The following is a 23,150-nucleotide window of genomic DNA, read 5'->3' as shown; positions in this document are numbered from 1 at the left end:
ACAAACTAAGTGCAAGGGCTGTGGGCACTCAAGTCGAGGGCCAGAGTGCACAGTGCAAAGGCCAGTGGCACAAGACCTAGGGGGGAGTGATGTTGTGTATGTATATACCCTGTACACTTAATGTAAGTTACATAAGACCTTTGAATGTATCTTCACACTGTATACAATAAGCCTGTACCACCAGAGGGTGCAACTGGTGGAGACCTAGGGGTCACCTGCACACTGCAGGTAACCAGGTATAAAAGGGAGCTCACCTTACTGTACCTTCATTCAGGAGCTGCAATAAATGGACTAAGATCACAACAGTTCAAGTGCAATACTTTACTTCGTGGAATCATTACTAGAGTGCTTACAGACACAATGCAGAGAATATTAAATTATACAGTAACTTGAAATTCCATAGTTTTACAGTTCACAATATTCTCAAATTCAATCTTCTCACCAGCATCCTAGTCAGCTTGAATGTAAATGAAACCTATGAAACTCTACATTACTTTCTGATAAGAACATAAGAACATAAGAAATCGGAGCAGGAGTAGGCCATGTGGCCGCTCGAGCCTGCTCCTCCATTTAATACGATCATGGCTGATCCGATCATGGGCTCAGGTCCACTTCCCTGCCTGCTCCCCATAACCCCTTATTCCCTTATCGGTTAAGAAACTGTTTATCTCTGTCTTAAATTTATTCAATGTCCCAGCTTCCACAGCTCTCTGAGGCAGCGAATTCCACAGATTTACAACCCTCCGAGAGAAAAAATTCCTCATCTCAGTTTTAAATGGGTGGCCCCTTATTCTAAGATAGTGCCCTCTAGTTCTAGTCCCCTCTATCAGTGGAAGCATCTTCTCTGCATCCACCTTGTCAGGCCCCCTCTTAATCTTATATGTTTTGATAAGATCACCTCTGATCTTAGATTTTACTTCAAAACCAGATTGCTTTGTGTTTGTTTTCCCCTTTCTTCCTTGCCTTCAATTGTTGTCCTTTACCCTTCCTCCCTTGAAAGCAGTGACTCAGACTGGAGCATGCCTGTGATATATTCTTACGACATCACTGAGAAACACACTATACAAGATGGCTCCAACTGTCATCATGTGATATTTCTACATGACACTTTTATTGTATTTACGTTAGTAATTGCATTATATCAGCTGGACACTAGGGTGATCTATTTTACAATGCTTTCCAAATGTCCATCCGAAGATGCGGATCCTTGTCTGTAGGGAGGGCATATCAGGAAATGTAGGATCTGTGCACCGGTGATTACCTGATATAGTCTCCTGGCAGACCGGGCTCTGTGTTGGGATTGGTCATATGGTAAATCACCCCTCAAGTGTAAGCTTGACTCAGTTGGTGGCATTCTTTCCTGTGATCCAGCAGATTGTGGTGTCGAGCCTCACTCCAAGACTGAATACATCATTTAGGCTGAAACCTCAGTGCAGTACTGAGAGGATGTTGCACTGATGCAGCTTCAACTCTTTGTGTCAAATATTAAAGCAAGGTGCCATCTGTTGGCTCTGGTGTTTCAGGTGGCTGTTAAAGATCCCATGGCACTATTTGATAAAGAGAGGGGAGCTTTTCTGGCATCCTGACCAATATCCGTCACTCAACCACTGGCCTATATAAATGTAAGTATTTCTTTCTTCTTTCTTACAGCTCCAGTCACCAGAAACCCTCCAGTATTTCATTGGTTACCCTTCTGCATAGACAGTTCGCACTGGTGAGACTAATCAACCAGAGTTACTGTTATGTATGCAACACCTCGTAACCAGCATTCTGCCGCCAACAGAGGACGCATCTGTTGGAGTCCCAAGGGATCCCAGCATCCCTTGGAAGCACTGTATATAAGCAGGCCTCCCATGCTGTGCCAGCACTCTGGAGTCAGAATAAAGAGACTAAGGTCACACTTACTCAAGTCTACAGTACTCAGTCACATTGCTTCATTTGAGACATAACAACTGGCGACGAGTAATAGATAACGAACCATCACGTGAAAATGCAGAGAACTGTCGGTATTCTGGAGAAATTCTCATGAGGTGACGACTGGGAAGCCTTCGTGGAGTGACTTGACCAATACTTCGTGGCCAACGAGCTGGAAGGGAATGTGAATGCTGATAAACGAAGGGCAATCCTCCTCACCGGTTGCAGGGCAACAACCTATGGCCTCATGAAGAATCTTCTTGCTCTGGTGAAACCAACAACCAAATCGTATGACGAGCTGTGTACGCTGGTCCGGGAGCACCTAAATCCGAAGGAGAGCGTTCTGATGGCAAGGTATCGATTTTATACATGTCAACGGTCTGAAGGCCAGGAAATGGTGAGCTACGTCGCTGAACTAAGACGCCTTGCAGGACATTGCGAATTCGATGGATTCCTGGAGCAAATGCTAAGAGACTTTTTTGTGCTTGGCAAACTATTGACTATTGAAACACCGAACCTGAGCAAAGTGTCCCAGTGTCTCAGTGTCCCAGTGTCTCAGTGTCCCAGGCGGACTGTCTTTTGTGGGGTAATCACGTGGTTTTGCCTAAGAAAGGCAGGGAAACATTTATACGCGACCTACACAGTACCCACCCAGGCATAATAATGATGAAAGCTATAGCCAGATCCCATGTGTGGTGGCCCGGCATCGTGTCAGATTTGGAGTCTTGCGTGCACCAATGCAACACTTGCTCTCAACTGAGCAATGCACCCAGGGAGGCACTGCTAAGTTTGTGGTCATGGCCCTCCAAAGCATGGTCTAGGATCCATGTTGACTTCACTGGCCCGTTTCTAGGCAAAATGTTCTTGGTTATTGTGGATGCTTATTCAAAATGGATTGAGTGTGTAATAATGTCTGTAAGCACGTCTACTACCACCATCGAAAGCCTACGAGCCATGTTTGCCACGCACTGCCTGCCTGATGTCCTTGTCAGCGACAATGGGCCGTGCTTCACCAGCGCTGAGTTCAAGGAATTCATGACTCACAATGGGATCAAGCATGTCACATCTGCCTCGTTCAAGCCCGTATCTAACGGCCAGGCAGAACGGGCAGTCCAACCATCAAGCAAAGCTTGAAACATGTGTCGGAAGGCTCCCTGCAGACCCGCCTGTCCCGAGTCCTGCTCAGCTACCACACTCGCTCACCGGGGTTCCCTCTGCCGAACTGCTCATGAAAAGGACACTCAAAACAAGGCTCTCCCTAGTCCACCCTGATCTCCATGATCATGTTGAGGGCAGGCGGCATCAACAAACCATGTACCATGATTGCGCAAATTTGTCACGCGATATTGAAGTCAATGACCCGGTATATGTACTCAACTATGGACATGGTCCCAAATGGCTTTCTGGCACTGTCGTAGCCAAAGAAGGGAGTAGGGTGTTTGAGGTAAAACTTGCAAATGGACTAACTTGCAGAAAGCATTTGGACCAAACCAAACTGCGCTTCATAGATAGTCACGAGCAACCTGAAGAGGACACCACCAACTTCGACCCTCCAATGCACACACAAGTGGCAACTTACATTACGGTTGGCCACGAAGCTGAACTGATCAACTCCAGCAGCCCAGCAAGGCCAGCTGCGTAGCAGCCCAGCAAAGGTCCAACCAACTCACCTGTACCTGTGCTTGTAATGAGACAATAGAATAGGGAGCAGAAAGCCACAGATCGTCTTGCCCTGTAAATAAGTGTATTATTGACTTTAGTGGGGAGTGATGTTATGTATGCAATACCTTTTAACCAGCATTCTACCGCCACCAGAGGGCGCATCTGTTGGAGTCCCAATGGATCCCAGCATCCCATGGGAGCACTGTATATAAGCAGGTCTCCCATGCTGTGCCAGCACTTTGGAGTCAGAATAAAGAGACTAAGGTCACACTTACTCAAGTCTGCAGTGCTCAGTCACATTGCTTCATTTGAGATATAACAGTTATCATCACAGTTCAGCCTAAGCTTGTTATCAACCAAAACCAACATATGCAAACTTTAATACAAAAGCAAAATACTGCGGATGCTGGAATCTGGAATAAAAACAGAAAATGCTGGAAATCTCAGCGGGTCAGGCAGCATCTGTAGAGAGGAAGCAGAGTTAACGTTTTGGGTCGATGACTCTTCTTTAGAACTGGAGAGTGTTCGGAAAGAACGGATTCTTAACAAGCACTGAAAGGGAGAGGGGAAGAAAGAACAAAAGGGAAGGTCTGTGATAGGTTGGAAGACAGGAGAGATTAGAGAGACAGAAGGGATGATGGCCCAAATTCAAATGGTAATGCAAAGAGTTAGAAAAACATTAGTCAAGATAGGGTGTGAATGGTGGGATAATGACCAGCTGCCATTAGAGACCAGGAGAAAAAAAGAAGGAAAAAAGCAGGCTCTGGGGGGTGGGGGCAAAGATTGGCAGTGGCTACACTCTGAAATTGTTGAATTCAATGTTGTCCAAAAGACTGTAAAGTGCCTAAACAAAAGATAAGGTGCTGTTCCTCGAGCTTGCGCTGAGCTTCCCCTCCCCTCCTCCTCAGCATTCCGAAGGGACCGCTCACTCCGTGACACCCTGGTCCATTCCGCAGTCACCCCCAGCACCCCCTCCCCTTCCCACAACACCTTCCCGTGCAAGTGCAGGAGATGCAACACCTGCCCTTTTACCTCCTTCCTTCTCACTGTCCAGTGCCCCAAATACTTCTTCTAGGTGAAACAGTGATTTACTTGTACTTCTTTCAATTTAGTATACTGTATTCGCTGCTCACAATGTGGTCTCCAGGTCTTCTCTACACTGGGGAGACCAAGCGTAGATTGGGTGACCGCTTTGCTGAACACCTCCGTTCAGTTTGTAAGTGTAACCCTGAGCTTCTGTACACTGTTCCAACGAAGCTCAATGCAAGCTCGAGGAACAGCACCTCACCTTTCATTTAGGCACTTTACAGCCTTCTGGATTCAACATTGAATTCAAGAATTTCAGAGTGTAACCGCTGCCAATCTTTGGCTTCCCTAACCCTCCCCACCACCCCCCAGGGCCTGTTTCTTTCATTTTTTCTCCGTTTCTCTAATGGCAGCTGGTCATTATCCCGCTATTCACACCCTATCTTGACTAATGTTTTTCTAACTCTTTGCATTTCCATTTGAATTTGGGCCATCATCCCTTTTGTCTCTCTAATCTCTCCTGTCTTCCAACCTAACACAGACCTTCCCTTTTGTTCTTTCTTCCCCTCCCCCTTTCAGTGCTTGTTAAGAATCTGTTCTTTCTGCACACTCTCTATAGATGCTGCCTGACCCACTGAGATTTCCAGCATTTTCTGTTTTTATGCAAACTTTTATCTGGATAACAATTAGGAGCAAGAACCCTGACTGGTTTTTCCTTTCCCTGTTCCAGGAATGCCGATAAATTGCAGCACCCTTATTCCTAGCCCATCTGACATTACCTAACTCAGTGCAGACCAAAGATTGAAAAGAAGGCTCTCAAAATTCCTGGGGGTCTGCTCTGCGAGCACAAGTGGGACGGGGCAGAGCACTGCTAGCTGTCCATGGCAGCATTCATAGACCCAGTCTCAAATTCCAGCGATTGGCTCATTATCTTACTTAGGATGGGCAGCTAGCATTTATAAGGGCACATCTGCAGCGCCAACAGAAATCTGGAATGTTGCAGCAGTGCCATGCTTCTCTGATGAAGCACTCCAGGATCAATTGCCTGCTCCCTCCAGCTTTTGGGGGCTTTAGGAAGTCTCATAACACAACCTTTGCCTACTATCAGCAATCATGGGTTCTGTTGGGCCTACCAGGAGGCAGACGAGGTGGAATTGCCTGGGGAACCCACAAAATTGCAGGGCTATGGGGAAAGGGCAGGGGAGAGGGACTAACTGAAAGTTGGTACAGGCTCGATGGACAGATGGCCTTCTTCCATGCTGTAACCATTCTATGATTCTGTGATTCTATGAACTCTCCCAGCCACGCTCCCTTGATGTAGGAAGAATGGACATCCCCACTGGGAATTAAAGGGCCAGTGCAAATGGAATTGCAGTGAAACCAGGTTCTGTCCCAATCCCTAGATGCCTTTGTGTGGAAATCTACCTTTATACCCTTGGGCTTTCGGGCGTTAAAAATGTGCTCACCTTTGTGGCTCAGTACACACCACGTGAGACATTTACCCGCTATGTCGGGGTAACACCAGTGAGATTGCATTGAATAATAAATGTGCCAATGCTGCAAGAAAAATAAAGGGCGAGAAACTTGTTTGTGTAGTGCCTCAGTTAGTGCCCCGGAGGGGCGGTAATGTGCCTTGAATGGTTGACAGCCCTGCAGTGCAGGATGTAGCGTCCTGTAGGGAAATTTGGTTCAGGGGACATATGCAGCATCTCTCAATTTGCTGCACATCGCTGCATCTGCGATGTGACACACGCACTGTACAGACGGAGAATGGACTTCATCACATTCCCAATCAACAGAAATAAACCGGATGAGCGGACATGTGGCTTTGCCAGGATAGCGGGCTTCCTGAGGGTCCAAGGAGCCATTGACTGCACACACATGGGGCTAGAACCTCCACTTATTTTTGCAAGCTTAACGCCCACTTAACCCCCATTTTACCGCTGAAATGACGTATAATGCCCATATATCGCCCATTTTGGCACAAAATGGAAACTGGCGGGCATTTTTCGGAAATTTATCACCGAGCGTTACTTTCCCCATGTGCTTGACACCGGGAAAAAATATTACCGCTCGCCCACTTTTTTGGGGCGGAATCAGCAGAATGGGCGAAATATCGGCCAGCGTTACTTTCCACACGGATTTAATGCCGAGATTCAATATTAACAGCCGCCCACTTCTTTTTGTCGTAAAGTGCAGATTTACCGACACTAGTGGCCATGAGATTGCCCTGCGTCAATTTCACCACCTCGCACACATATCGCCCACAATATCGCTCGCCCAAAAAAACGGCCACAAAAAGTAGAACTAACTGGAACTAATCACAGCGTTATGGACGCCGTGTTCTAGATCACATGTCGCATCCTTTAAAAGGCTGCTGTGCTTCAACCTCGGCGGAGTTCGGATGTACTCTGCAGGTCGTTGGAGTTGATGAGAACATCTGTAAAAACATCTTGACCATACTGTGACCGATTGTAATTGAAGAGGTGTGTTTGTCGGGACATTCCTTGTTTGTGGGAAATCAGTGGAAAACAGAGAGCTACTTCAATGGGGCCTGTCCTTTCTCACCTTCTCTTGCTGACCAATTACATTCAGCAGACTTAACATCGCCGAAGGAACGCTCCACTGCATTATGCGCCCAATGTAAGACGTGACATACAGATGAGGAGGAACAGACATTACATCCCCCAAAAGGAGAAGGAGAAGCGTTCTTACCTCGATTTGCCCGACACCACCTGCCTTTGGAGACTACGCTTCCATAAAGAGATTATCACTGAGGTATGCCAGCTGATAAGGGCAGATCTGTAGCCTGCCAGCACCATCAGTACTGCACTGTTTGTCGAGGTCAAAGTCACTGCGGCACTGTCATTCTACACCTCAGGTTCTTTTCAGGCCACAGCTGGAAACATTTGTGGACTTTCTCAGCATGCCATTCATCACTGCATTAGACAGGTCACTGAAGCCTTTAACGCATGCAGGAGGGACTTGATCAGCTTCCCTATGACCAAGGAGGCACAGAGTGAGAGGGCTCTAGGATTCTCCAGAATTGCAAACTTCCCCAAGGTGCAGGGAGAAATAGACTGTATGCACATCAAGATGCGGGCACCTTTTCAGGATGCTGAGGTTTAAAGGAACCACAAGGGATTCCACTCCCTGAATGTCCAACTGATTGTCGACCACCAGCAAATTATACTGACAGTGAATGCTCAATTTCTGGGCAGCATCCATGATGCTCACATCCTGCGTGAGAGCACTGTGTCTGACTTGTTTGACAATGAGCCACAAGGTCAATGCTGGATGCTTGGGGACAAAGGATATGGCCTCACCACCTGGCTGATGACCCCCCTGCGTGACACACACACCGAGGCTGAGAGGTGATACAATGAGAGCCAGAGAGCAACTCGCAATATCGTGGAGAAAACCATTGGAGTGCTTAAGCAGTGCTTTAGATGCGTGGACCACTCAGGAGGCGAGCTCCAATATCATCCTGAGTAGGTAGCTAAATTCGTGGTGGTGTGCTCCATGCTGCACAACTTGGCTATCAGGGGGGGACAAGAATTACCTGATGAGTCTGACAGTCCACCTCACCATAGAAACATAGAAAATAGGTGCGGGATTGGCCATTCAGTCCTTCGAGCCTGCAACACCATTCAATAAGATCATTGCTGATCATTCCCTCAGTACCCCTTTCCTGCCTTCTCTCCATACCCCTTGAGCCCCTTAGCCATAAGAGCCATATCTAGCTCCCTCTTGAATATATCCAATGAACTAGCATCGACAACTCTCTGCGGCTGGGAATTCCACTGGTTAACAACTCTCTGAGTGAAGAAGTTTCTCCTCATCTCAGTCCTAAATGGCCTGCCCCTTATCCTAAGACTATGTCCCCTGGTTCTGGACTTCCCCAACATAGGGAACATTCTACCCGCATCTAACCTGTCCCGTCCCGTCAGAATCTTATATGTTTCTATGAGATCCCCTCTCATCCTTATAAACTCCAATGTATAAAGGCCCAGTTGATCCAGTCTCTCCTCATATGTCAGTCCTGCCATCCCGAGAAGTGGTCTGGTGAACCTTCGCTGCACTCCCTCAATAGCAAGAACGTCCTTCTTCAGATTAGGAGACCAAAACTGAACACAATATTCCAGGTGAGGCCTCAACAAGGCCCTGTACAACTGCAGTAAGACCTCCTTGCTCCTATACTCAAATCCTCTAGCTATGAAGGCCAACATACCATTTTCCTTCTTCACCGCCTGTATGCCAACTTTCAATGACTGATGAACCATGACACCCAGGTCTCGTTGCACCTCCACTTTTCCTAATCTACCCCATTCAGATAATATTCTGTCTTTGCGTTTTTGCCTCCAAACTGGATAACCTCACATTTATCCACATTATACTGCATCTGCCAGGCATTTGCCCACTCACCTAACCTGTCCAAGTCACCCTGCAGCCTCCTAGCATTCCCCTCACTGCTCACACCGCCACCCAGTTTAGTGTCACCTGCAAACTTGGAGATATTACACTCAATTCCTTCATCCAAATCATTGATGTAAATTGTAAAGAGCTGGGTTCCCAGCACTGAGCCCTTCGGCACTCCACTAGTCACTGCCTGCCATTCTGAAAAGGACCCGTTTATCCCGACTCTCTGCTTCCTGTCTGCCAACCAGTTCTCTATCCACGTCAGTATATTACTCCCAATATCATGTGCTTTGATCTTGCACATCAATCTCTCGTGTGGGACCTTGTCAAAAGCCTTTTGAAAGTCCAAATACACCACATCCACTGGTTCTCCCTTGTCCACTCTACTCGTTACATCCTCAAAAAATTCCAGAAGATTTGTCAAGCATGATTTCCCCTTCATAAATCCATGCTGACTTGGACCGATCCTTTCACTGCTTTCCAAATGCACTGCTATTTCATCCTTAATAATTGATTCCAACATTTTCCCCATTACTGATGTCAGGCTAACCAGTCTATAATTACCCGCTTTCTCTCTCCCTCCCTTTTTAAAAAGTGGTGTTACATTAGCTGCCCTCCAGTCCATAGGAACTGATCCAGAGTCGATAGACTGTTGGAAAATGATCACCGATGCATCCACTATTTCTAGGGCCACTTCCCTAAGTACTCTGGGATGCAGGCTATCAGGCCCCAGGGATTTATCAGCCTTTAATCCCATCAATTTTCCTAACACAATTTCCTGCCTAATAAGGATATCGTTCGGTTCCTCCTTCTCACTAGACCCTCGGTCCCATAGTACTTCTGGAAGGTTATTTGTGTCTTCCTTCATGAAGACAGAACCAAAGTATTTGTTCAATTGGTCTGCCATTTCTTTGTTCCCCATTATAAATTCACCTGATTCTGACTGCAAGGGACCTATGTTTGTCATCACTAATCTTTTTCTCTTCACATATCCATAGAAGCTGTTGCAGTCAGTTTTTATGTTCCCGGCAAGCTTCTTCTCATACTCTATTTTCCCCCTCTTAATTAAACCCTTTGTCCTCCTCTGCTGAATTCTAAAATTTTTCCCAGTCCTCAGGTTTGTTGCTTTTCCTGGTCAATTTATATGCCTCTTCCTTGGATTTAATACTATCCTTAATTTCCCTTGTTAGCCACGGTTGAGCCACCTTCCCCATTTTATTTTTACTCCAGACAGGGATGTACAATTGTTGAAGTTCATCCATGCGATCTTTAAATGTTTGCCATTGCCTATCCACCGTCAACCCTTTAAGTATCATTTGCCAGTCTATTCTAGCCAATTCACGCCTCAAACCATCGAAGTTACTTTTCCTTATGTTCAGGACCATAGTTTCTGAGAGAGGAAGAGGAGGACGAGGAGGCGGACGCTGACATCGGCCCAGACAATCAGGCTGATGCTGCAGCCATACCCTCGTCCCTCTGTGGACCACATGAAAGGGCCCGTGGTGGCATGATAGCTGCAAGAGCCTTATGTCAGGAGCTCATCAATGATTGCTTTGCCTGAAAGAACGTTGGTGTTATTTACAAGGGTGACACACTGCTGGATTTGCAGGTCATACATCAATGGTGGGCATCACTTTCGTGACAGTTAAAGTTTAAGTTTATTGAAGTTAAGTGTCATTATACCTTTTGATGTTAAGGAATCACCAGCGTGTAATGGTGCAGCTATCTGAGCCAATGTGCTACAAGGTTTTGTTAAATAAAAAACGTTTAAACTGAACATTAGTGTGAAATCATCAGTACTTCTGTACAAACCAACCCTTCTCCCCCCCCCCCCCACCCCCCCAGCTTCTCCTCCCCACCTCTACCCCTTCCCCTTCCCCCTCCTGACTCCAAGCCGCCTGGCCGAGGAGGTCGTCAGGCGATGCTTCATTGGCGGGGAGGGGGGAGTGACGGCCAAAGTGCTGCTTGGACAGATGTGGGAGAGGACAGTCCTGAGGTGGGAACATGCTCCAAGCCAGAAGCAAGATGTTGTTACTGGCTCTCATGTGTCGTTGGCAATGGGAGTGCGGCACCTTGGGGTGCAGTGTGACGCTCCGGGACCCACTGGGAGCCCTCTGCCACCAGTGTTCCTGGCTACCAGCTCCAGGGCCTTCTCCATCCCTTCCATGTTATATCTTATTTGTTGGACAAAAACTCGGTGCCAACTATGTTCTTGGTGTTTAGTAGGCTTTTTGCTGCTGGTGAATCTCCGTCGTTACTCGCACAACAGCTAGAAAAGCACACACCACAGCCACATACGCCTTCAGTGCCTCTGAGCTCCCTTTCTCTCTGTCTCCTCTTCTGCACATGTCATGATGACCCTTGACCTCCAGAATCGGGGGAATCGAGCATTGCCATGCCATTGCTAAGGACGGCCACACTTTACGGCAGAAGGTCAAAAAAATGTAATGTTACCGCCCATTTGATATCGCTCATGGTAACGCCCATCTTCAAAAATAGAAACTAGGTGTTTTGTGGATGGGCGAGAAACCGGCGATCTGAAAACCCTTTTTTAACGCCCATGCCGGAAATAGCGCCCATTTTGGGGCGATAAGCACAAAAGTGGAGGTTCTAGCGAGCACCATTCCAGAATGCCGAGATCTTCCGAAACAGAAAGGGCTACCGGTCCCTGAATGTGCAGCTGGTGTGCAATCACATGCAGTGCATCCTCACAGTGAATGCCCGCTATCCTGGCAGCACGCCTGATGCTTTGATCCTGCGTGAGAGCACTGTGCCACGAATGTTTCAGCCACTGCGGGAAGGCGCAGCTGGCTGCTCGGGGATAAAGGATATGGCCTAGGCACTTGACTAATGACCCCTCTCCGCAACCCCAGCACCCAAACGGAGCATCGTTACAACAACAACCATGCAGTCACCTGTAACATCATCGAGCAAACAATAGGGGAGCTGAAGCAACGATTCCGATGCCTAGACCACTCTGGAGGCAGCCTTCAATACTCCCCTCAGCACGTCTTGGAATTCATTGTGGTGTGCTGCATGCAACACAACTTAGCCATAATGAGGGTCCAGGCATTGCCAGTGAGGATTGCAGCCCCACCTCAAGAGGAGGAGGAGGAAGAGGGAGAGGAGCCTGCCGAGGCCCCGAATGGCCAGCCACACGGGGAGGAGGAACAGCAGGCACGGAGGAGGCAGTGTGGCAATGCTGCCGGAGCAAGGGCCACATGTCAGCGGCTCATAATGCATCTCTTCTCTTGAATGGAGGAAGGTAACGAACGCAGCTGATATTTTACGGGCTATGTGCTACGAGAATGGCACATCTCGGTGAAACTCCATATTAATACACAAGATGCGAATGCAAACGGTCAAATTAACATTTTATTTACGGCATCAGAAGTCTCGCTTCAAACATCACTCCAAAAACCCCTCACCAGCAAAGAATAAAAAATGTAACAAATGCCCCTTTAAACAGCATAACACACAATCAACTTCAGCAATATGTGTACGAACGTCACAGCCATTTGTAATTCCACACCAGCTTCATATGATATAATTGGCATCACCAAGACGTGGCTCCAGGGTGCCCATGGCTGGGAACTCAACATCCAGGAGTATTCAACATTCAGGAAGGATAGACAGAAAGGAAAAGGAGGTGGGGTAGCGTTGCTGGTTAAAGAGGAAATTAATACAATAGTAAGAAAGGACATTAGCTTGGATGATGTGGAATCTGTATGGGTAGAGCTGCGGAATACCAAAGGGCATAAAACACTAGTGGGAGTTTTGTTCAGACCACCAACCAGTAGTAGTGAGGTTGGGGACAGCATCAAACAAGAAATTAGGGATGTGTGCAATAAAGGTACAGCAGTTATCATGGGCGACTTTAATCTACATATTTATTGGGCTAACCAAACTTGTAGCAATACGGTGGAGGATGATTTCCTGGAGTGTATTAGGGATGGTTTTCTAAATCAATATGTCAAGGAACCAACTAGAGGGCTGGCTATCCTAGACTGGGTGATGTGTAATGAGAAAGGACTAATTAGCAATCTTGTTGTGCGAGGCTCCTTGGAGAAGAGTGACCATAATATGGTAGAATTCTTTATTAAGATGGAGAGTGACACAGTTAATTCAGAGACTAGGGTCCTGAACTTAAGGAAAGGTAACTTCGATGGTATGAGACGTGAATTGGCTAGAATAGACTGGCGAGTGATACTTAAAGGGTTGACGGTGGATAGGCAACGGCAAACATTTAAAGATCACATGGATGAACTTTAACAATTGTACATCCCTGTCTGGAGTAAAAATAAAACAGGGAAGGTGGCTCAACCGTGGCTAACAAGGGAAATTAAGGATAGTGTTAAATCCAAGGAAGAGATATATAAATTGGCCAGAAAAAGCAGCAAACCTGAGGACTGGGAGAAATTTAGAATTCAGCAGAGGAGGACAAAGGGTTTAATTAGGAAGGGGAAAATAGAGTATGAGAGAAAGCTTGTCGGAAACATAAAAACTGACAGCAAAAGCTTCTATAGATTTGTGAAGATAAAAAGATTAGTGAAGACAAACGTAGGCCCCTTGCAGTCAGATTCAGGTGAATTTATAATGGGGAACAAAGAAATGGCAGACCAGTTGAACAAATACTTTGGTTCTGTATTCATGAAGGAAGACACAAATAACCTTCTGGAAATACTAGGGGACCGAGGGTCTAGTGAGAAGGAGGAACTGAAGGATATCCTTATTGGGTGGGAAATTGTGTTAGGGAAATTGATAGGATTGAAGGCCGATAAATCCCCGGGGCCTGGTAGTCTGCATCCCAGAGTACGTAAGGAAGTGGCCCTAGAAATAATGGATGCATTGGTGATCATTTTCCAACAGTCTATTGACTCTGGATCAGTTCCTATGGACTGGAGGGTGGCTAATGTAACACCACTTTTTAAAAAAGGAGGGAGAGAGAAAACAGGTAATTATCGACTGGTTAGCCTGACATCAGTAGTGGGGAAAATGTTGGTATCAATTATTAAAGATGAAATAGCAGCGCATTTGGAAAGTAGTGACAGGATCGGTCCAAGTCAGCATGGATTTATGAAAGGGAAATCATGCTTGACTAAACTTCTCGAATTTTTTGAGGATATAACTAGTAGAATGGACAAGGGAGAACCAGTGGATGTGGTGTATTTGGACTTTCAAAAGGCTTTTGACAAGGTCCCACACAAGAGATTGATATGCAAAATCAAAGCACATGGTATTGGAGGTAATATACTGACGTGGATAGAGAACTGGTTGGCAGACAGGAAGCAGAGAGTCGGGATAAACGGGTCCTTTTCAGAATGGCAGGTAGTGACGAGTGGAGTGCCGCAGGGCTCAGTGCTGTGACCCCACTACTTGGACAGGTTAGGTGAGTGGGCAAATGCATGGCAGATGCACTATAATGTGGATAAGTTTGAGGTTATCCACTTTGGTGGCAAAAACACAAAGACAGAGTATTATCTGAATGGCGGCAGATTAGGAAAAGGGGAGGTGCAACGAGACCTGGGTGTCATGGTTCATCAGTCATTGAAAGTTGGCATACATGTACAGCAGGCGGTGAATGAAAGCAAATGGTATGTTAGCCTTCATAGCTAGTGGATTTGAATATAGGAGCAAGGAGGTCTTACTGCAGTTGTACAGGGCCTTGGTGAGGCCTCACCTGGAATATTGTGTTCAGTTTTGGTCTCCTAATCTGGGGAAGGATGTTCTTGCTATTGAGGGAGTGCAGCGAAGGTTCACCAGACTGATTCCCGGGATGGCTAGACTGACATATGAGGAGAGACATCGATCAACTGGGCCTTTATACACTTGAGTTTATAAGGATGAGAGGGGATGTCGTAGAAACATATAAAATTCTGACGGGACTGGACAGGTTAGATGCGGGAAGAATGTTCCCAATGTTGGGGAAGTCCAGAACCAGGGGACATAGTCTTAGGATAAGGGGTAGGCCATTTAGGACTGAGATGAGGAGAAACTTCTTCACTCAGAGAGTTGTTAACCTGTGGAATTCCCTACCGCAGAGAGTTGTTGATGCCAGTTCATTGGATATATTCAAGAGGGAGTTAGATATGGCCCTTATGGCTAAAGGGATGAAGGAGTATGGAGAGAAAGCAGGAAAGGTGTACTGAGGGAATGATCAGCCATGATCTTATTGAATGGTGGTGCAGACTCGAAGAGCTGAATGGCCTACTCCTGCAACTATTTTCTATGTTTCTATGTTTCTATGTTTCCTTGTGCCATATTAGGCCCAAACCCATACACCAATAGCAGGTGTCAAACAACAGCAACAAGATATTTACAATGTTATTTGCAAGATGAGCGCATCTGTCCATGGTGGGCAAAGCCTTTATTGAGACTTGCACAGGGATTTGCCACCCTTTTCCTTAATCCCCTCCCATACTTACTGCTGCTCCTTAATGGGGCTGCAGTGCCTGCAGCAAGGCAGCTTGAGGGCTGCTGTATCTGTAAGGCAGACACTACAGATGGCCTACCTGGACTAGCTCTGAGCCTGGAAAGCCTGGCTGTGGACTGCACTCCCTCAGCATCGGTGGCAGAAGTCTCGGATGGCTGGGATGTAGACCGCGGCAGGTGCAAAGGTGGAGTGGTAGTGGTAGGAGCCGAAATGCTGTCATCTTGAGCAAGGACAGCACCTTCCATTTCTAGTGGCCCATTGCCACTCCCCCGGGGCACCGCCTCGGCATCCAGAGCAATCTGTGGGAGCACATATTGCTGGCCTATTTCGGCGCTGCCACTTCCTCGTTGGACTGTGGGGAACACAGAGAGGATGGCAGCAGTTGGTGATTGCATGGCATCACTCTGAGACTGACTCACAGCACACTGAGTCTGAAATGCAGCAGTCTGAGAGTTGATGCCAGCAACCAGTGACTGCATTACATCACGAAGGCCTTGCGTGGCTTCAACCTCTGATGTGCTAACTGCTGCCACGTCAACCATGGCACGCGCCATCACCTCTGGCACTCCACTCTCATTGGTTGAATCCATCTCCCTCTATAAGTAGGCAAGGATGGGCCCGTTGGGCTGCTGAGAGGCACGGGCAATGCTTGAGGTGGCCTCCCTAACCTCAGAGCAAGTGCATCCATCCCTGCGGGACCCTTTCCAATGCACCACGGTGCATTAGCATGGACTCTCTCGAAATAGCCTCCAAGTCCAGGTCCACATCTACTTGTCTGGGATTAGGATTCAAGAGTCAACTCATCCTGCGATGAGCTGGCCCCTGAGCTTCATCTCGTGCTTGGCATTGTTGTCATTGTTGTCATTGGGTCCAGGAGCCTCAGGCTCTTTGAAGCCCAGGGACATCGGCTCTTCCACTGAGATGGTGTCCACACTCGGTGCTGCTGATGGAGGGTCCCCCTCAGTGGTTAGACTTTGGTCCTCTTCCTCCTCGTCTCTGCCGTTGTTCAAAGTGGACGGCTTATGGGCAGGCTGCTGCCTTTCTAGCTCATCATCTGTAAGCACAAAGCAATGCAACTGTGTTTAGCAGCAGGGGAGGGGACAGGAAGGGAAGAAGGAGGTGGCATTGGACATTTATATGTAAAGAGGATATGGCATGTGGTCTCAAGGGTAAAGGGTCTCATATAAAACGTAAAGGGCATTCACATACCGTCACTGTCCCCAGGGGGCTCAGCTTCGCCAACCACTATCGCACCAACTGGTGTGCCCATGAAGGCGGACATTCGCTCCTCCACCACCGTGAGTCCTGGATGTCAGGCTCCCCATCTCCTGTGCACCTGTTGTGTGCCAGTTTTGACTGCAATAACAAACAAAGGAAGGTTTGAGTGAGTGAGCAGCTCATCGTGTGCCACATGTGCCTTCCATAGTTGAATTGCACTACTCAGAACTCCTTCACGACAAGCGAGGCAAAGGTGGGCAGAGGAAATGTTACAGGGACGCCCTCAAAGCCTCCCTGATAAAGTGCAACATCCCCACCGACACCTGGGAGTCCCTGGCCAAAGACCGCCCTAAGTGGAGGAAGTGCATTCGGGGGTGAGTTGAGCACCTCGAGTCGCATTGCCGAGAGCATGCAGAAATCAAGCGCATGCAGCGGAAAGAGCCTGTCCTACCCACCCTTTCCTTCAATGACTATCTGTCCCACCTGTGACAGAGCCTGTGATTCTCATATTGGACTATTTAGCCACCTAAGAACTCATTTTTTGATTGGAAGTAAGTCTATCTTGATTCCGAGGGACTGCCTATGATGATGACTATATGGAAGTGTGCAGATCTCCATTTGAATCTGCGTGGCTATATGAATGGTGGGATTAGGTGACAACCACCTAAGATGAAGGACGAGGCTGAAGTGTTGCGAACGCATAAGAGTGAAACGGTAGTGTGAGGAGAGGTCAGGCTGGGTAGGGAATAAGAAGGTCAGCGACACTTGAATGGCCAGGGCATCGCTGCTGAACTGCGCCTAAGCTTTTATGGTATATTCACCAATGAAGACCATGGCCTGGTACACATAGTGTAGGAGCAGGTACTGCAAAGACTTGACATTGTGTGAGACAGTGGCGTTCACATTATCGCATTGCAACGTTAATAGAAAAGGTACTCACCCTCATGAGATCGTCGAACTTCTTGCGACATTGTGTCGCAGATCTGGCCACTGTGTTCCTGGTGGATACGTGCTGGGCCACCTCCCTCCATAGCCTCCTGAAGATGCTAGGAATGGGCCTCCTTCCAGCGAAAGGTTGGAGCACATTCCAGTGCCTCTCCACTGCCTCCACCAATGCATCGACTGCCGTGGCCGAGACATGGTGTGCATGATGGCGACCTCCTTCCTCCTCCGTTTTCCCGCACTGAGCAGACTGAGAAGTTGGAACTGTGCATGCACATACTTATCTGACCACGCCTTGAAGAATCGGCTGTCCACAGGATGTATAGCGGCCTTCGGACCAAGCACATTCCTTCTGGAAATGTACCACTGAGATTTTCAGTTCCACCGCCCTAAGAGAATTGTGCAGTGACTGATTTAGCGCTCCCTTTCCCTCTTGGGGCGCAGAAACCTAATTTCGCGGTAGGCAGCGCAATCTTTTAAGGGGCGTTTTTGTTCCCGCCTCGACAGGATTAATGCCTCAAAATGGGTGATACCAAGTATCTAACCCATAATGTATACACAAAATAATCATCGATGTGATTCAGTGGCAAAGAAAAGTAAGGCACTCTACAGTGTGAGAAAATGAGGAAATTAGAGGCAGTCACCCCTGATCGCATAGCCATAACACAGGGGCAGGGGTGACTTCAGCAGATTGGCATTGGCCCAGAGCTGGGGGAAGGTTGGCCATCTGCCTTTTCAGTCATGGACTAACGGTATTTCATTGAGACACCGAAAAAAGAGAAAATAAATTAAACAGAAAGAAAGCCAAAAAAAAACCGTGGTTGTAGATTAACTTGGTTCCTGGTACAGTTCAAAACAGAATCTGAATAACCCTGCACTACACAGCAAAATGCTGCAGAAAAGTAATTCTAATTTTTTTAATTAATTCAAAAGATTAGTTCTTCAACAAATATAATTGCTGCACTGGTGATTTTTTGATAGCCACAGCCGCTGGGCACAGCTCCCCATCACTATAGTGAACTCAGAAAATGAGATCTTTACATGAAGGTAAGTAAATTTTTTTTCAATGAATGATAATCGTACAAAGCAGTGACATTCACATAAAATATTAACACCAGCTATGCATAAATTGGTAGCAAACATCTGGTATATGAAGGGGGGATCTGGCAAGATTTAACTCCCTTGAAAGCGAAATGTCAAACCTGAACCCTTTGCTGGTCCCTTGTCATCAATAAGACTTGATTGATTAATAATAAAAAGCCTCATCACAGCAAATGTTAATGAGGGCAGTGATTCATCTGTGGAAAATGTATCTTAATGAGGTGAAGCTCTTTAGAATGTTCTTTGCAGGAGATTTCTCAGTTCACCAGTTGCAACCTAATCCCAATTTAGTTCCACAATTTTAGACTCTGTGCACAGCACGTATTTCTTTAATCAGTGCAGATATCAACAGCTTTTGTTAACTGAAACAGATCAACTGAATAGGCTCCTTCCTCTTCCCTCCCATCTTCTCAGTGCTGTGCACTAGGGTGGTTGCCCTCGGGTTTTTCTCGCCACCTCCTCTGCAGCTCGTGAACAATAGCCTCATTTTTAGAGAAAAAGCTTGTCAAAGCACCACTAAAAACGGCTTAATGGTCTTTGTGCTGCTGTCTGACTAGTAGGCAGGTGATGTCACCAATTGTGTTGTATCATTCACCAACCCTAATGCATCTAAAGGAATTTAGTTCAGTGCAAGGAAATGGTATCTTAAACTGCTTCAAATTAGGGAGCACTGTGAAAAAGGTTTTAATCAATCCAAATCCCATTAATCCAGATTGACTAGTCATGCACTCTATAGGCCTACACAGTTCACTTTCAGTAACTACTGGAAATCAAAGAGCAAGGACTCCTTGTAATTACCAGCAACTCTTAGTCAACATGTTATTTAAGCAGCAGAAGACACTGGAGCCAATAATGTGGCCCGTGCGCCATGCCACTGACATCGCAAAGGCACTGCGTCTGCCTGTGTAAGGATGGCTGACCCCGCCGGATAATGTGAGGTCAGCGTTTTAGCATTATTTACTGGTGCTCTTGGTTCATCTCTCACAATGGGCCGAAAGACTGCATTTTTGGCTCCCAACATCTCATGAAAAAGTAAGAAAGAACTTGCATCAATAAAGCAATTTTCACCACCTCAGGAGGCCACAACGTGCTTTACAGTCAATGAAGCACTTTTGAAGTATAGTCACTGTTGCATGGTCACCTTTCTGCAATGGGTTGATGCCACTGAGTATGGGGCAGGGAGCTGGTGGGTATGGGGACATGAGAAGCACTGGTTCCAAGGAATCAGAGCGTGAAGTCTATTGGCCCAAATTTAAAAACAATATTTTAATGGCCCCTTCAGTGTCATTCCAAATACTAGGGAAAGTTCCACGGGCACTGGTTAACTTTTGGTATCTGCCCGATCAGTCATTCTTTATGTGTCAGCCCAAAATCTGAGTATCAGGCTACTGTTAGATTGTGGAGTGGTATCATAGCTGATCCTGTCCTCATCCAATATCAGCACATTTGTGCTTCCAGCAGTGGTCACTGGGTAACAATCAGGAGTGGGAACCCTTGGCCAACTTTTCCCTCTTTAACTGAGGGGCACTGTAGTGACCCTATTGACATCCTGCCCAAGATCATCGAACACATCACTGACCAAAGCGTGACCTGGCACCTTCCTGTTCGGTATGGCTCAGCTACTCATGGCCTTATGCAGCTGAGCCATTGAAGGAACATTTTATTTCAACAAGCTGCTTCATATTTGTTTATTATCTCTTACTCTCGAATAAAATGAAATCAATTGGTATAGGTCAAGCAATACTGTTTTAATCTGCGTCTTGGTCTGCACGTGATATGAGCTGTGTGAGGGGGTGGGGTGGGGGTGATCGGATCTGAAATATATCGACCCTGAATTTGCGGTCTTGATGACGGTAAACTGTCAGCATTCGCCGTCATTTCGCCTTTGAAACTGATCGTAACTTCGGATTTAATACATATGCAGCCTTACGTGGAAATCCTGACATAGCTGTATGTCATTCACTGCTCTTAAACAGGCTGTGCTCTGCACCCCCTTCCCCCCCCCCCTACAGAGCCGGCAATCAGTGTAATCTGTCAAATGATGGAAACTGACGAAACCTGGGGCATTTCCGCGATAATACCACTCTTAAATACCCCATTAAAAGTTTAGGTGTAACTGGGGTTTTAACAGCGTATTGACTGCTAAATAAAGGTTATGGCCCTGAAAAACTATTTTAATTTTGTGAAGTGTCACTTTAATAAAAATGATCCACGCCAATAAAAGTGAAAAAAATGTTGAGACTTTATAAAATAAAAAAAATGTTTTAACTTTGTTCATCTTTATTTCAGGTTGCCCTTTTCCCCATGTGAGTGCACCAATCTCAGTTTTGCTCTCTCTAACATTTTTAAAAAGCTAAAATCAAAGGAGCTTACTTACTTCCTGGTTCGCTGTCTGTGAGAATTCTGCGATTTGATTGACTGCTTAGACAGTTTGTTGACATCACAGCAGCTCTTCACGGGGAATCTCCATGAACTTACGTTGATTTCAATTGTGCGTCGGAAAACTCGAAATTCTCGCCACCTCTTGTGCGAGGCTTATTGCTGGGCCAGCGGTGAACGCTTTTGCTTCGCTGCTGATCACAAATTGCAGACCATGAGCTCAATTAGATGAAAATGGGGAATAATCTGGACAGGATTCCACATATCATTCAAAGAATTAAATGTAACTTTCAGCAATCAATATCAGAATGATTGTGTAAGTGACAAGATTAAGGATTTTTGTGATATTGTACTTGACACATTAAAAACATTATACATATTTTACATCTTATGATTTTAAGTATAGTTTAGTAAGTTTCTTTTCTAAATCAATTTGAAATCTGGTTGTGGGGAATACATTTATTTGAGTGGGCAGTAGGAGGTATATTAAGGTAATTAATGGATGTCATTACTTATTTTACAATTATAAAGATCACATTGCATATTATTTCTACATATGGATTTAAACATTAAACGCTTGAGGACTAAAATATTGGGCCAGATTTTGCTGGAGTGGGGCATTTCACGGCATGCCCCCTTAGTTAGACTTTTTTATGCATGTTTAGATTTTAACATCTTTTGCTGATGAAGTTGTGAGAAGTGTGAGCTGATAACAGCACAGCGAGGACATCAGGGACCTTAGTGAACAATGGGACAAACAGCGTATCTCCTTAACCAATGAGAGTTAAGGATTGAGAAATAAACAGAGAAAGGACTGAGAAGAAGGCTGATTTAAAGTAGGTGAATTCAATACCAAATCAAGTACAAAAAGAGAGAAATAAAGAGAGGGAAAGGAAGATTGGATTAAGAGAGAGAAAAAAGAGATAGAAAGGTAAGGTAAGAAAAAAACTCAAAAAATAAAAAAAATGTCATTTTAAAAACCTCTAGCAGCAATTCACAACCTGAAGGAATGAAACGCCACGCTGTTAATTGTTCACCTTCCGAGCCAGAGAGATTAATTGCCATTCATAATAATTATCATGTTGTTAAAAGGGTACTTACGCCATTAATTACTAGACTTAACTTTCTGTGACAAGTTTAATGGGCAATTAATGTGAAAATACAGCAACTTCATGAAAATCACAGGGAGGTTATGTCTGTGATGCCATTTTTGCGAAGCTAATGGTGGAATGGCATAAATTGGTCAGCAAATTGTGGCGATTCGCAATTCATGGGGTGTCTCTTCCTCGCCAAATGTTGCTGGCCGCTTTCTACATTAATAATAGCTTCTGCGTTCGGGTGCTGTCATTTTTTCCACAAAATCTGGGCCAATGTTTTTCATGGGGAATTTAAGCCTTATTTTTATTTTGGAAACTGTTCAACAATGATTGTAAGAAAAGCATAAGGTAGGGCAGGATTCTCAGCCTATGGGGCAAGGTAGGCAGCTTGGATGTGCACCAGACGGTGCAGGCACCTCCCATTCACATGTAAAACAGGAGTCTCCCTCGAGCCGGCAAACTTTGGCAGGGTTGGTGATGGAGGCCCTGGGTGTGTGCAGCCCAGTGATTACGCTAGGATGTGCCTCCCTGTCGATTCTTAACCCAGAGAACTTTTACATCTTAAAAGGCAGTCATCCCAGATTTAACATCACATTTGAAGGACAGCATATCCAACAATGCTGCACTCTCTCAGAACTGAAGTGGAGTGTCAGCCTAGACTATGGGATGATTTGCTGTCGGGTTCTCCTGAAAATCTGCCATAACTTTGATGGAAGAATTTCAGAAACTTGGAAAAACGTTGTAAACCACTCCTTAAACTGGTTTTCTGGGGTTTTCATGGTTCTTCCGTCGAAGTTACAATGGCCGATTGTGAGAATCTCTGTGGAAATTCATTTCCTATATCTTCAAAATGAGGCTTGAACCCAAGACTTCTAATTCGTTGGCAAGATGCCAGCAACTTAGTCAAATTGACAGTCACCTTTAATGTGTGCCCAGCTCTCTAAGTTTGAGCTGCGAGC

The sequence above is a fragment of the Pristiophorus japonicus genome, chromosome 1, assembly GCF_044704955.1.
Source record: "Pristiophorus japonicus isolate sPriJap1 chromosome 1, sPriJap1.hap1, whole genome shotgun sequence".
NCBI classification, from domain to species: domain Eukaryota; kingdom Metazoa; phylum Chordata; class Chondrichthyes; family Pristiophoridae; genus Pristiophorus; species Pristiophorus japonicus.
The sequence above is the reverse complement of the archived record's forward strand: the minus strand, read 5'-3'. Positions refer to the sequence as shown.